Below are 12,839 nucleotides of genomic sequence, written 5' to 3'. Positions count from 1 at the left end.
CAGGAGCACTCGGTTCAGCTTCCACGTTAAGCTGTAGCCCTCTTTTTACGGCTGGATATCTGCAGTAGATTAGGGACACACAGTTCACCGAAATGGCGTCCAATTCAAAGATTTACATTCCGCTATGAGCCACACAATTGTTACTAATAATGGTGTCACTCTGAAAGTGTTCCCCTTGTTTGTTAAGCTGATTAATTTTCATGTAAGAAGTATCTCCCTTTAATATAAGAGGACGCAGTGCTCCTTTGGTTCCCATTTCTACCGCTATGTGTCTAATTCTTTCAATTAGGCCCGATAAATTGAGATATGGGTAATCAAATCCGCTAGAAATCATAGTATTGTAATTGAAAAATGAAGCAACGGATAACGCAACATGGGTGAATGGCCATGGAACAATACGTGAACATTAGGGACGGTAAGACTTTTTTTTCTGATACTATGAATTCAGTTAGTCGCATGAAGTGCATAATGGTTCAAATAGCTCTGAGCACTATGCGACTTAACTTCTGAGGTCATCAGTCGCCTAGAACTTAGAACTAATTAAACCTAACTAACCTAAGGACATCACACACATCCATGCCCGAGGCAGGGAAGTGCATAATGCATACAATGGATATGCCTGGATTGAAAATTCAAAAAATATACACATTATCTCAGTGGTATGGATGAAGGATACTAAATAACGCTAAGAGAGAATTTCAATTATCATTCTGATTTATTTCGATAATATTTAAGAAAACTATTACTCTCTGTGACAAAGCATTTAAGGAAACTATTACTCCTTGTGACAAAACATTCAAGAAATCTATTCACTATCTCTTGCATCTCGTCATACCGGAAACATAGACATCACTTCGTCGCCAGTTACATCTACTAATGATTAAAATGGGTGATAATGCATGTTACTGAATGGTGGCCTCTTAACACCATTTAGTTATTGTCACACCTATTTAACGCGCGGAGTAGGGAAGGATATTACCTTCCATTCTCTCAAACATTACTTGTGTTACTACACATGCAGTACCATGCGGATACGTTCATGCTGAAACTGCGTATTATGCAACCGCAGTGCAACGTCAGCAAACCAGCCCAGGCTTCATGACTCCACATTATTCATACTATGATTAACGAATACCGTTACGAGAGCTGGCAACACGTGGCCAAGTTCGACAACAATGAAATGAGTAAAATAAACCGTTGAATCATGAAAAATTTATATTGCTTATATCCAGAGCGAAACTAAGCAACAAATGAAACATTAATGCACCTATCCGCTATTGACGTAAGAACAAGGAGCTTTGGTTCATGCCCTCAATCAGCTCGCGCCTAAGTCCGCTAGTTGAGACACATTAATCTGAAAAATTTCTACAAATAACATATCGCTGAACGTTTTCCGGTGTTAATTCACACCCAAACATGCTTCATAATCACTGTTACCCCAAAAAAACCTACATTATGAGTAACTTTTCTCGCCATCAGTGACGAGCGCTGCACCCCTGCGTCCGTATCGTTCAATCGGCGGCCCCAGAGTGTCCTAACATGGCGCCTTCCAGGACCAACAGCCAACCGCCAACGGTTCAAAAAAACTTGTGGTGGGGGGTAGGACCTCAGCGTGAACCAACCTCACAAACTCTGTCCTGCTCATACCCAACATCTTTGGAATCACGAACTCTGTGCCGAATCTTCTCACGTTGTTATGTTGGTGCTAAACTACCCTGCTGGTGCCATGTTTGTCTAACCCAGATTATTATATATTCCATACATAATTAGTTTATCCATCCACATACATCATGGGGTCAAAGGATGAGAAAGGAGGCGTCACACCAACAGAAGAAAAACAATACACGGTAGCATTCCTGAATCCAGAGGTTAATTAGCTAGACGAAACATTGAAAGGACGCTCTCGGCGTAAAATGAATTATTAAACATGTAGAAATTAATCAGTCAGTTAAATGAAGCGTAAAACTGTGACGTTTGAACTCGCTATAATTTGTAGCTTTTGATGCATCGAAAACTGGGTAAATGAGTCATTTACAAAGCCTACAAATAATGACAAAAATCACAAAAAGATAAGTTTGCGCTGGCTCTGTAGCTGCTATCGTTCGTCCAACGACATGTAACTGTCGCATGGTGGACGCACCCTGTATGTATGTTCCAAGCTTCGGATACGACAAATGCTTGCCAAATGTAACCTAAGTCTACAAAGCTGCCCGCCTCCGTAACGCGGCTCTCTCCTCCTGTTGCAGGTGGCGGACTGCGGGCGGGGCGGCGGCCTCGCTGGCGCTGCTCAGCCTGCTGCTGGCCGGTGAGTGACGCCCACTGACCGCCTGTCAGGTTCCTCGCAGCGTCTGCCGAGAGAGCTGCATGCAGGCTGCTTCATGTACTCGCAGATAACACTTTCACACTTCCAAGAAAACTGTCCTACCAGTATCAGCATTTTGGACTTAAGGTCGCGCAGTTAATTCATGGTAATGTACATAAGAAGCCAACGAAATTTCAGAGGACGCTCACGTTTCTATAATATAGTACAGCAGATCCTCGATACACGAGAAGATCTGGGCCTTCATTCCCACATGTACTCAAAAATGGTGATATATGCCGATGGTGGCTCTCTCCATTCCTGGTCGTTCAGAGACAATCATATAGGCCGTACCAAAGTATAACGGGCATTCTCCGGCAATTTAAACGGACATTTTTCGAAGACATGCGATGTAGTTTTCGCGAAACCCTGTTGAGTAAATTCAGACCATTGACAGCCCATTGACGGCTCTTGTCCCATACGAATAACATTAGGAAACACACAGAAGCATATATGGACAGTTTCTCCCTCGTTCAGAACACCAACGCAACGCCACAGAAATTCGCTACAACTAGTACGAAACATCATCCATTACCATCTGTACAGCTACTTGCAGAGCGATGTATGCGTGTAGAGAAAACATTCCCATTTCTTCTGTGATATTTATTTCAATTAATCGCATAAAACCAGTACCTGTGCATAATCCATCTTTATAAATAAACTGCACACCACAAAATTTCGCCATTCACTGCACCCGCTAACCATAAGTTGATCTCTACATCAGGAATGACAATTTTCATTCTGAGGTTTACCCTCATTCAGTTCTAATCGAACGTCGTTCTGCTCTTGTACAACGTAACTTCAAAGCAGAAAGAAAACATTTGCCGGAGGTCTCCTCGAGAGAATCTGGTAGAAAAGGAAAAATGCAGAACAAGAAAGGCAACTGATTGATCGAGAGCGCTTTTCCGTGTTATCCGCGAAGGAACCTTCAGTCAGCACGCAGTCTTAGGATGATTGATGAATCGCCCAGAAATATTCCTGAGACAACCGGCTCTTTTTCTCCAGAGAAATGTGAAAGACAAAAGGGAACTGTAGTTAGCTGTTCACATTCTAAAAAGTAGGTGCCCGCTTAAATACGACGGCTCTGACCTGCCCCGCGTTGTACATTAACTTCTCGACGAGCCTTATTCTCTACCAATATCTTTTAAACGGAAGTTAAATTTTACAGCTTAATCTAAATTTCATTTTCTTTGTTCTATGTGTTAACAGTTATTCTGTTGTAACTGAAATAATTGAGAAATGTCACCATTTACCGCCAAGAGATGGTGATAGAAATTTCTTTGTTATACCACCACAATCGGTATACAGACCATCATCAGCTGTCATAAAACATTAACAATTTACGAGGTGATTTAGGATCAATAGTAACGAATAATACACACTGACAGAAAAAAATCGCAACACCGAGAAGGACTTGGGCGACGTAAACGAAAGTTTGTTTGTTAAGATTTCGCGCCAATCGCATAAGGGTGGAAATCAAGTTAATTTTAAATACACACTGTAAGGGTCGTGAGTGTGTCCTACCTTTGATCTGGACGTAGTGAGTTGATGTCATTCATAAATGACTTCAAAGCGACAAAGACTCCATTATCTACACCACACTTAGTTTGAACGAGGTCGTGTAATGTAGCTACGATAGGCGGGATGTTCCTTCTGCGCTTGTGTAGAAAGACTTGGCAGAGATATAGCCATAGTACTGATTGTTGGCAGCGGTCGTCACGACAGTGTACGGATGCAAGACGACAGGGCCCCAGACGGCCATCGTGCTCAGCGTATGGCTCTAGATCATCGTTCTGCATCTGCATAAGCAATCTGAGCAGCGCCGCAATGACTCAGTGCAGTGTTACAGACAGCTCCGATCCAGACGGCCTGCACCGAGCATTCCACTGAACCCAGACCACCGCCATTTGCGACTTCAGTGTTGTCAAGCGAGAGCTCATTGTAGCGCAGTGTGACGATCTGTTGTGTTTTCTGATGAAAGCTGGTTCTGTCTCGGTGTCAGTGATGGGTGTGCATTAGTTTGAAGGGATCCAGTTAAGGGCCTGCAACCGAGCCGTCTACGTGCTAGGCAACCTGAAGCTACACCTGGAGTTATGGTCTGTGATGCGATTCCGTATGACAGCAGGAGCAATCCCGTGGATAACCCACATACCTTGAATGCAATTTCGTAAGTCAATCCGATGATTCTTTCTGCTGTACTTTCACTCAAACAACATTCCAGGGGGTGTTTCCAACAGGATAACGCTCGCCTACATGCCACTGTTGTTACCCATTAAGCTCTACAGGATGTCAACATGTTGCTCTGGCCTCCTCGATCACCAGATCTGTCTCCAAGCAAGCACATGTGGGACATTATTGGACGAAACCACAGTGTCGTCCCCCAACCGTATTAACTGTGCAGATGAGTAAGTGCAACCGGCATGCAAGTCCGTCCCCGTAAACTGACATCTGCTCCTGTACAACACAACGCGTGACCTTTGCAGGCTTTCATTCAACATTCTGTCGGTTGTATCGATTATTAATGACCAGCGTTTGACATTTGCAGTGGCTCATCTCGCCCTTACATTAACCTGCGAAATTGCAGTTTTAATCACTTAAGGATGTTACCTAGGCAAATGTATTCCCAAAATTTCATTATTCTACATTAATTATTTTTTGGTGTTGCGGTTTTCCCGCCAATGTAAGACCCGCGATTCGTCATTGTTGTTGTATTATTTAACACCGTTGATCATGTCACCTCACAAGCTCACACTTTTTAACAGCAGCAACTGCAAATAGATTTTCAATTCATTAAGTATAGAGTCAACCGGCCTCACAACAGCAACCGCAAATAGATTTTCAATTCATTAAGTATACAGTCAACCGGCCTCGTGAGCCGTTGTTAACATTTTATAATAACTGATGATGGTCTGCGGACCGAAAATGGTTGTATAATGAAGACATTTTTATCAGCAGGTCTTTGCGGTTTTCAAATATTTCCTACCTGTGGAGTAGCACCATTTTAATATATATATATATATACTATTATTTAAGTTCTTTCTTGCTGCTTTCGTTGTAGTCATGTGTGCTGTCATTCCTCTTTTCTCTACTTTGTGAGATTTGGGCGGGCCACGACAATATATTTGCCCTAGCAGCTTTAATTTAGCTTTACAGTTGTACTCTTATCTAACTGTATAGCGCGATGTGTGGCGAAGGTTACATATTATACAAGCATCATGTCGCCCTGTTCCATGCGCGAATGCTACGGCGGAGACGTCAGTGTAGAACGTACCACTGCCATCAGATCAGTCCCAGAAGACAGTGCGACGCCTGCAGTTCGCCGTGTCCTCCACTGCCACCTGGCGACGGGCCGATGGCATATGGAAGGGCGTGGGGGAGCGCACTGCTCTCGTTGGTAGGGGTCACCGTGGTCCAAGTCATAACATCTCGCACTCCAGTTTGTTGAACATTCTTGTGACCCATCCTCGTTGACTCAACAAACAAACGACAGTACTTGCAGTCCTTCGGTCAGAGTTTCTCATCTATTTCTGGTGGTATAAGCGGTAGGTCTTATAAGTATTTTGGTCGAGGATCAGTGAGTTTAATTGAGCGATATGTGACTGGAAAGCTGCAGAGTAAATATCGCCTGAATTTTGCCGCGGCGGAAGGGGGCGAAACTGAGGTACCACGTGGCTATGGAAGCTGAGGGGCATGGCGAGCTTCTGACTGCGCGCGAACAAAAAAATGTATATACGTTCACCACAAACACTGAAATCACCTCCATTAGAGCTACAGAAAATCTGATGACAGCGCTAAAATCACAATAAGTAGACGAGTCCAGTAAAATTATCACCGTCTTTCTCCAATAAGTATTATCACGTTCATTACCGTTAATATGTGAAACGATTAATAAACACGGTAACAAAAACTACAAGTACGCTGCTAAGGCGTTCGGCACACTGTCTGATATCGCTTGCTGTCAACTATTAGATAAATATAATTAAGATAAGTATAATTAAGTTGTCAACCCGGCTAGGGTTCGGCATTCCCGATATCTAGCGTAAAACAGTTACCTAAGAAGCATAAAAAGTGGTTCAAATGGCTCTGAGCACTATGGGACTGAACTTCTGAGGTCATCAGTCCCCTAGAACTTAGAACTATTTAAACCTAACTAACCTAAGGACATCACACACATCCACGCCCGAGGCAGGATTCGAACCTGCGACCGTAGCGATCGCGCGGTTCCAGACGGTAGCGCCTAGAACCGCTCGGCCATTCCGGCCGACTAAGAAGCATAATTTCTGCCATTGATAAAATTAATCTCTGCATTAATGGACTGCAAATGAATTGCAGGGCCACCATTCAAAGTAAATTTGAATCTTTTGCGAATGAATTCACAATGAAAAACAGTAGAATAGTTCACCTACACAAATATGCTAAGGGATCATAACCTTTATTTTGCCTTTCGTTTAATTAATCGCTTATATCATTCTTGATATATACATACTGCATTCGAACACTCGTACACAATGAATTACCTCGAAGGAAATGGTCTATTGACACATATTCAGCGCGGATTCACAAAATGTTTTCTTGAGAGACACAACTAGCTCTCTGTTCCTGCGAAGTAAAGACTACAATCGGCAGAGGATCTCAATTTCACGTTCCATGTCTACATTTCCCAAAGGATTTTAGTCTTGTTTCTCACAAGCGATTCCTCAGCGAATGGCGTACATACGGATATCGTCGCATTTGTGCGACTAGATTCGTGATTTCCTCTCGGAAAGATCACAATTCATAGTAATTGAAGAAAATTCGTCAAGTAAAACAGAATGCTATCTCGGTTTCCCAAAGAACTGTTATAGGACTTTTGCTGTTCGTCATGTATATAAACGACTTATGAGACAATCTTAGCATCCCTCTTAGATAGTTTGCAGATGATGCCGTCATTTGTCGTGTAATAAAGTCATCACAACCTCAAAATCAATTGCAAAATGATTTAGACAACACATCTGTATGGTGCGAAAAGTGTTAGTTGACCCTAAATAAAGAAATTGTGAGGCCATCCACATGAGTGCTGAAAGGAATCCCTTAAACTTCGGTCACACGATAAACGAGTGAAATCTAAACTCCGTAAATTCAACTAAATTACCAGGAATTATAAATACGAACAACTTAAATTGTAACGATCACATAGATAATGATTTGGTGAAGGCAAGCCAAAGAACTGGCAGAATACTTACAAGAAGTATCAGGTCTACTAAAGAGACTGCCTACACGACGCTTGTCTGTCCCCTGCTAGAGTTTTGATGTACTGTTTGGTATCCACGCAGACTGGATCGACGGTGGACAATGAAGCAGTCCAAGGAAGAACAGCTTATTTTGTATTATCGCGAAATAGGCGAGAGAGTGTCATGAACATGATAAGCGATTTAGGTAGAAATTATTTAAAAAAGGCGGTTTTTTTTTTTTGGAGAGATCTTTCCATAAAATCTCAGTCACCAGCATTCTCCTCCGAATGCGAAAATATTTTTGACACCTACCTACGTAGGGAGAAATTATCATTGTAATAAGATAAGAGATTAAAGTCTTCGTTTTTCCTGTGCTCTGTTAGAGAGTGAAAAAGGTAGAGAAAGAGTCTGAAGGTGGTTCGAAGGGACCCCTGTCACACACATAACTGTGATTTGCAGAAAAGTCGTGTAGATGTGAATATCATTCACTGACTGTTTCCTTGGTCTTCCCATATAGTCATTGGATGCTTCCATAGAAGCGCAATGCAACAGCGCACAAGACCCTTAGAGTAGCTGTCCAACGCATATATTTTTTGAACGGGTATATACTCGGCACTTGGTGGTTGGATAGATGATTAATTTCATCTCATGACTTCGCTACCATCAATCACACTGGTGCGGTGTATCTTCGGCTACTCTGATTTGGTAAAGGCCTCTGACTGATTAACTCTTCTGACCTCCCTGGGTGAGGTGTTGCGAGCCTCTTTCGTTTGGTTCAGCACTGAAACAGTTCGCGAACGACAAACATTTTGCACATGAATCCAGTATACGACATCCAGTATAATCCAGTATGTCTTGAATCTGCCTTACTCTCATCTAGACCCCCACGTTACGCAGCTCTGGGCAGAAACTCCTAGTTACTCGGCCACTGTGGGTGGTCCCAGTGGCGTCGGCGATCCCGATGTGCATCGATATCGAATCTTTTCATCCCTTTACCGGCATTGTGTTACATTCCTTTATAACTGCAACCAGCTGTTGAACTTTAGACCAGACGCTGATAACCCGCCAGTCTCTCCACTCTCCGCAGTACTTTTCTACTGCTACCACTACCTGTACGCAACCACATCGTCTGTGAAGTACCTTTTCTCGCTCAAACCGGTATTTACGGATCTATCGCTATGTTTCTGTTGCTCAGAGACCCAAAATTAAGAGGACATACAACTCACGAACCGTTTCAGTGCTGAACCAAACGAAAGAGGCTCCCAACACCTTACTCACTAGGGGTTTAGCAGCGCTACTATTATTATCAGGTGAGTGGAACATGAATTTATTTTATGGATTTCTACTGTGCACTGTCGTCAGTAAGCTAGAAGTCATTCATGCGGCAGCTTGTTCCGAGGTGTACGCGCGGTCCCCTGTTGCTCACAGCCGGTTCAAAAGCTTTACTCTGACGCTAGTTATTGACTAAACAATTGGATGTCCGCAGCTCGTGGTCGTGCGGTAGCGCTCTCGCTTCCCGCACCCGGGTTCCCGGGTTCGATTCCCGGCGGGGTTAGGGATTTTCTCTGCCTCGTGATGACTGGGTGTTGTGTGATGTCCTTAGGTTAGTTAGGTTTAAGTAGTTCTGAGTTCTAGGGGATTGATGACCGTAGCGTTAAGTCCCATAGTGCTCAGAGCCATTTGAACCCTTTGAACAATTGGACACACAAAAATGGAAATTTTCTTCAACCAGTTACCTGTCCACTGTGAAGGAGACATTTCCGAGGGCCTAGAAGAGTAGCTTGGCATGCATCGTGAATAACACCGCCCATACCATAGTGCCCTGAGGTACACCGGATGTGTCTTTTGCTGTCCTAGACAATAGATACATACGGATCGTGCATGCCATACATCTGTCGTATTAAATTTGGAAACCAAGTGATGGAGTGCAGAAAGCTGAATTTTTGTCATTAAGCGATATGCGAAGTAGAGACGCCCCTTGCAGTTCTCCTCATTTATAGATGGAATCAAGCAATGATTTTAACAACTGAACGACTTCTTGTAGTAGAATTACACGTACTGTAGAACAGCTAACCTAACTTCTACGAAATTCCTATATTAATATGATGGTTGTCATCTTCAACTTTTGTAGTCCTGTCTTCCTCAGTTCTGTGTAATATTACCGTATATTGACAATTTTTACTTTTGGACCGTATAACCACAGCTGAATGAAACACAATTTTCGTACCATACGCGTTTCGCCTTTATTCTCTGCAAGGCATCTTCAGTGGCAGGTTGCGTGGACGATTTTCTCCATATTATGTTTGCATTTTTGGTGGTGTTCCTCTTCTTTTAACTGCCACTTGCGGTTCTTGTTTCCCACATTTCACAGCACTAGGAACTTAACACTTCTTTACGAGGCACGAGCTGTGGTCGATTTTCTGAAGCGGGTTAGACGTCATAATTAATTCTATACAAAATAGCCATTTTGACCATCATAGCTGATTGTAGACAGGGACGTTAAGGTGACGATTCTGTTCGTGAGGATGGTCGTTTATGGTCTAAATTTATATAAACGTTGTAATTTTAACAGCGTTTTCAATAAGCATTGTTTTAAAATATGTATATAACTTTGACATTTTAACAGTGGAAGTCTGCTATATCGCCTGTGGTTCTACAACTGCTTTAGTCTGCAAGTGACTAAAGGTTTTAGTGGGAACCAAAATAAAACTAGCGGAGTGTGTCTTCCTCCTTACGGCCTCTCTGCTTCTGCCTGTCCTACCTTTCATCACACGGTGCCTCCATAGCCTCCACTATTCATGTCGAGATTCTTCAAATTGTCGCTCAAGGGCACAGACTGTTACTCACACTGGATGGTCATACTGCCTTTCGGAAACATAGTAACCATCTAGTACTCTTCCTTTGATATTAGGAACTTATATGTTCCTATCTCCCACGACATCTCCTGAATTGTAACTCCAGGAACCGGCCTTGTTCGACTTCTCCCCAACCCCCACTCTGCCCTCCCCCCCACCCCCACCCCTAGTCTACCCACTACATTCACTTCTATGCAACCACTTGTTACAGAGCAAGATAAACAAAAGTGTCTCGGAGAATATTTCGTGCACCTTAGTGTAGGTAGCCCGACAACAATCACCTTTACCGGTGGTGATTGATGTAAGTTGGATTGCCTATCCTAAGGTGCGTGAAATATTTTCCAGGTCAGCTTTATTTCATCACCCTGTACAAAACTCATAACACGCTTCACTGTTCATTGACCTGCAACACTACACATCTATCACGGTCAAATATTAGAGTTTTTAAGTAAAAGTAACTAATTAACCGAAAGCTCCACAAGCGAATGCAGAATTCCAGTTGTCTTGGAGCAAAAACGATTATCTTACTTAGCTTAAAATATGAGAGCCATTTATGTGTATGCCGCGTAACCTCCCCAGTTTTCTAAAAACAAATACAAAACGAGTTTGCACTTGTATTAACTGTCTTTTTAAAAAAAAAAAGCACTAACGAGAAACATACGTAGACCTGCAAAGCAAAATACATTAATTTTCATTTACAACAGTAACAAGGATAAAAAAATAACATGTATCTCAATTGGGCTGTTATTGTTTACATAGTGAAATAATATATTTATCATTAAGAACATTGCTTCTTAATCGGCTAGCCGCATAAGAAGCTAAGATTTGAACACACCTATAGAAAGAAGTAAACATTCACAGAAAAATGCACCAAATACAGTTCTGACCTCATAGAAAATATTAAATCAAGTAAAATACTGCAATATGTTTAGCAAAAGTGTTGAACAGAAACTGAAAAGTACCACGTCCATTGCCAGAATTAATCGAAATAACAGGTTTTCCGAACATCTCATAACTACGTAAAGCCAAAATAGAGTTATGCACATTGCTACAGACGCGACGTCTACGTTCAAATCATACAGGCTTATAACTGGCTGTCAGAGTCAGCTGAGAAGTTTGAAGAAGGCAACGGCATTCCACCTCCACTAGGACCACGTCTAGTAAAGCACAGTACCGTTGAAACGTAACTGTTGATGACAGCTTCACCTTTTTTAGGGAGTCACAATCATTTTCATAGCTCGCCACGTCACACTAGGAATGGGGCTGTAACAGGCGCGGTCCCTGAACGAAAAGGCGTCTGAAGTCCTTCTGTTAGCAAAAGAAGTAGCTCATGCAGCACAATACCCTCCGAAAGTAATTTCTCAAATCATCTGTGTGTAAAGATGCGTTCGAGGGGATTCCACCGTTACCTAACGTGAAACTATTCGTGTTTCAGTCATATTAAGCAACATAGATAACCATTTGAGACTTTTCTGCATTTCTTCCCGTCCTCTGTCTCCGTGTGACTGTTTCAGTAAATCTAGCTCACAGTAGAGTAGGGGTTGGGGGCGGGATATAGGTACTGGACATAGAGGAGGGAAGGAGGAGATGGACAGACTGAGGGGGAGTTGGACAGATAGAGGGGTCAGGAGGAGAGGCATAGAAGAGGAGGAAGGAGAAAATAGAGGAGGAGGAGGAGGAGGAGGAGGAGGAGGAGGAAGGGGAGGAGGAGGAAGGGGAGGAGGAGGAGGAAGAGGAGGAGGAGGAGGAGGATGTTAGAGGACGATGTGGACAACAGACAGCTGAGGAGTAGGTCGACAAATAAAGGGGGCAGCATGAGAAAGAGAGGAAAGGAAGAGTGGGATGTGTAGGAGGCAGGTGAAAGATGAGGGGATTAGTAGGCAGTTGGAAAAAGGGGAGGGTGTCAAGATGAGACAGGTGGCAAAGGGAGAGGATGTGAGGTAGAAGAGGGAGAGTGTCGGACGAAGCAGGTAGGACTGGGAGTGAGTGTTGGGAGATAGGGAAAAATGGGGAGATGTTATGGGGATGCATGTTGAGGTGGACACAGCGTCAGGAGGCAGCTGGAAGAGGTGCATAACGTGAATAGGCAGGTGGAAGACGCACACGGAGTAAAGGAGCATGTGGAAGAAGTACTGGGTGTGACCAAGTAGGTGGATGAGAGGAGGGACAAATAGACAGGGGAAAGTAGATTAAGGAATATACTTAACTTATTTTGATGAAACCATGGCTTACATCTACCATTGTTGATTGATTTTGGAAACTTTAAAAGTAAGAAACGCAGTTTTCCTCTGGTTTGTGCTGTTACTGTCAGACAACGGAATTGCAGCGAGGAATGAGCCAATAATTTTGTCAACGTTTATCGAGACTTAAGATCACGCCGCACAGCAGTACTGGTGATAAATATAACGTCCTCTC

The sequence above is a fragment of the Schistocerca piceifrons genome, chromosome 2 (assembly GCF_021461385.2).
Source record: "Schistocerca piceifrons isolate TAMUIC-IGC-003096 chromosome 2, iqSchPice1.1, whole genome shotgun sequence".
In the NCBI taxonomy this organism is placed as follows: Eukaryota; Metazoa; Arthropoda; class Insecta; order Orthoptera; family Acrididae; genus Schistocerca; species Schistocerca piceifrons.
The sequence above is the reverse complement of the archived record's forward strand: the minus strand, read 5'-3'. Positions refer to the sequence as shown.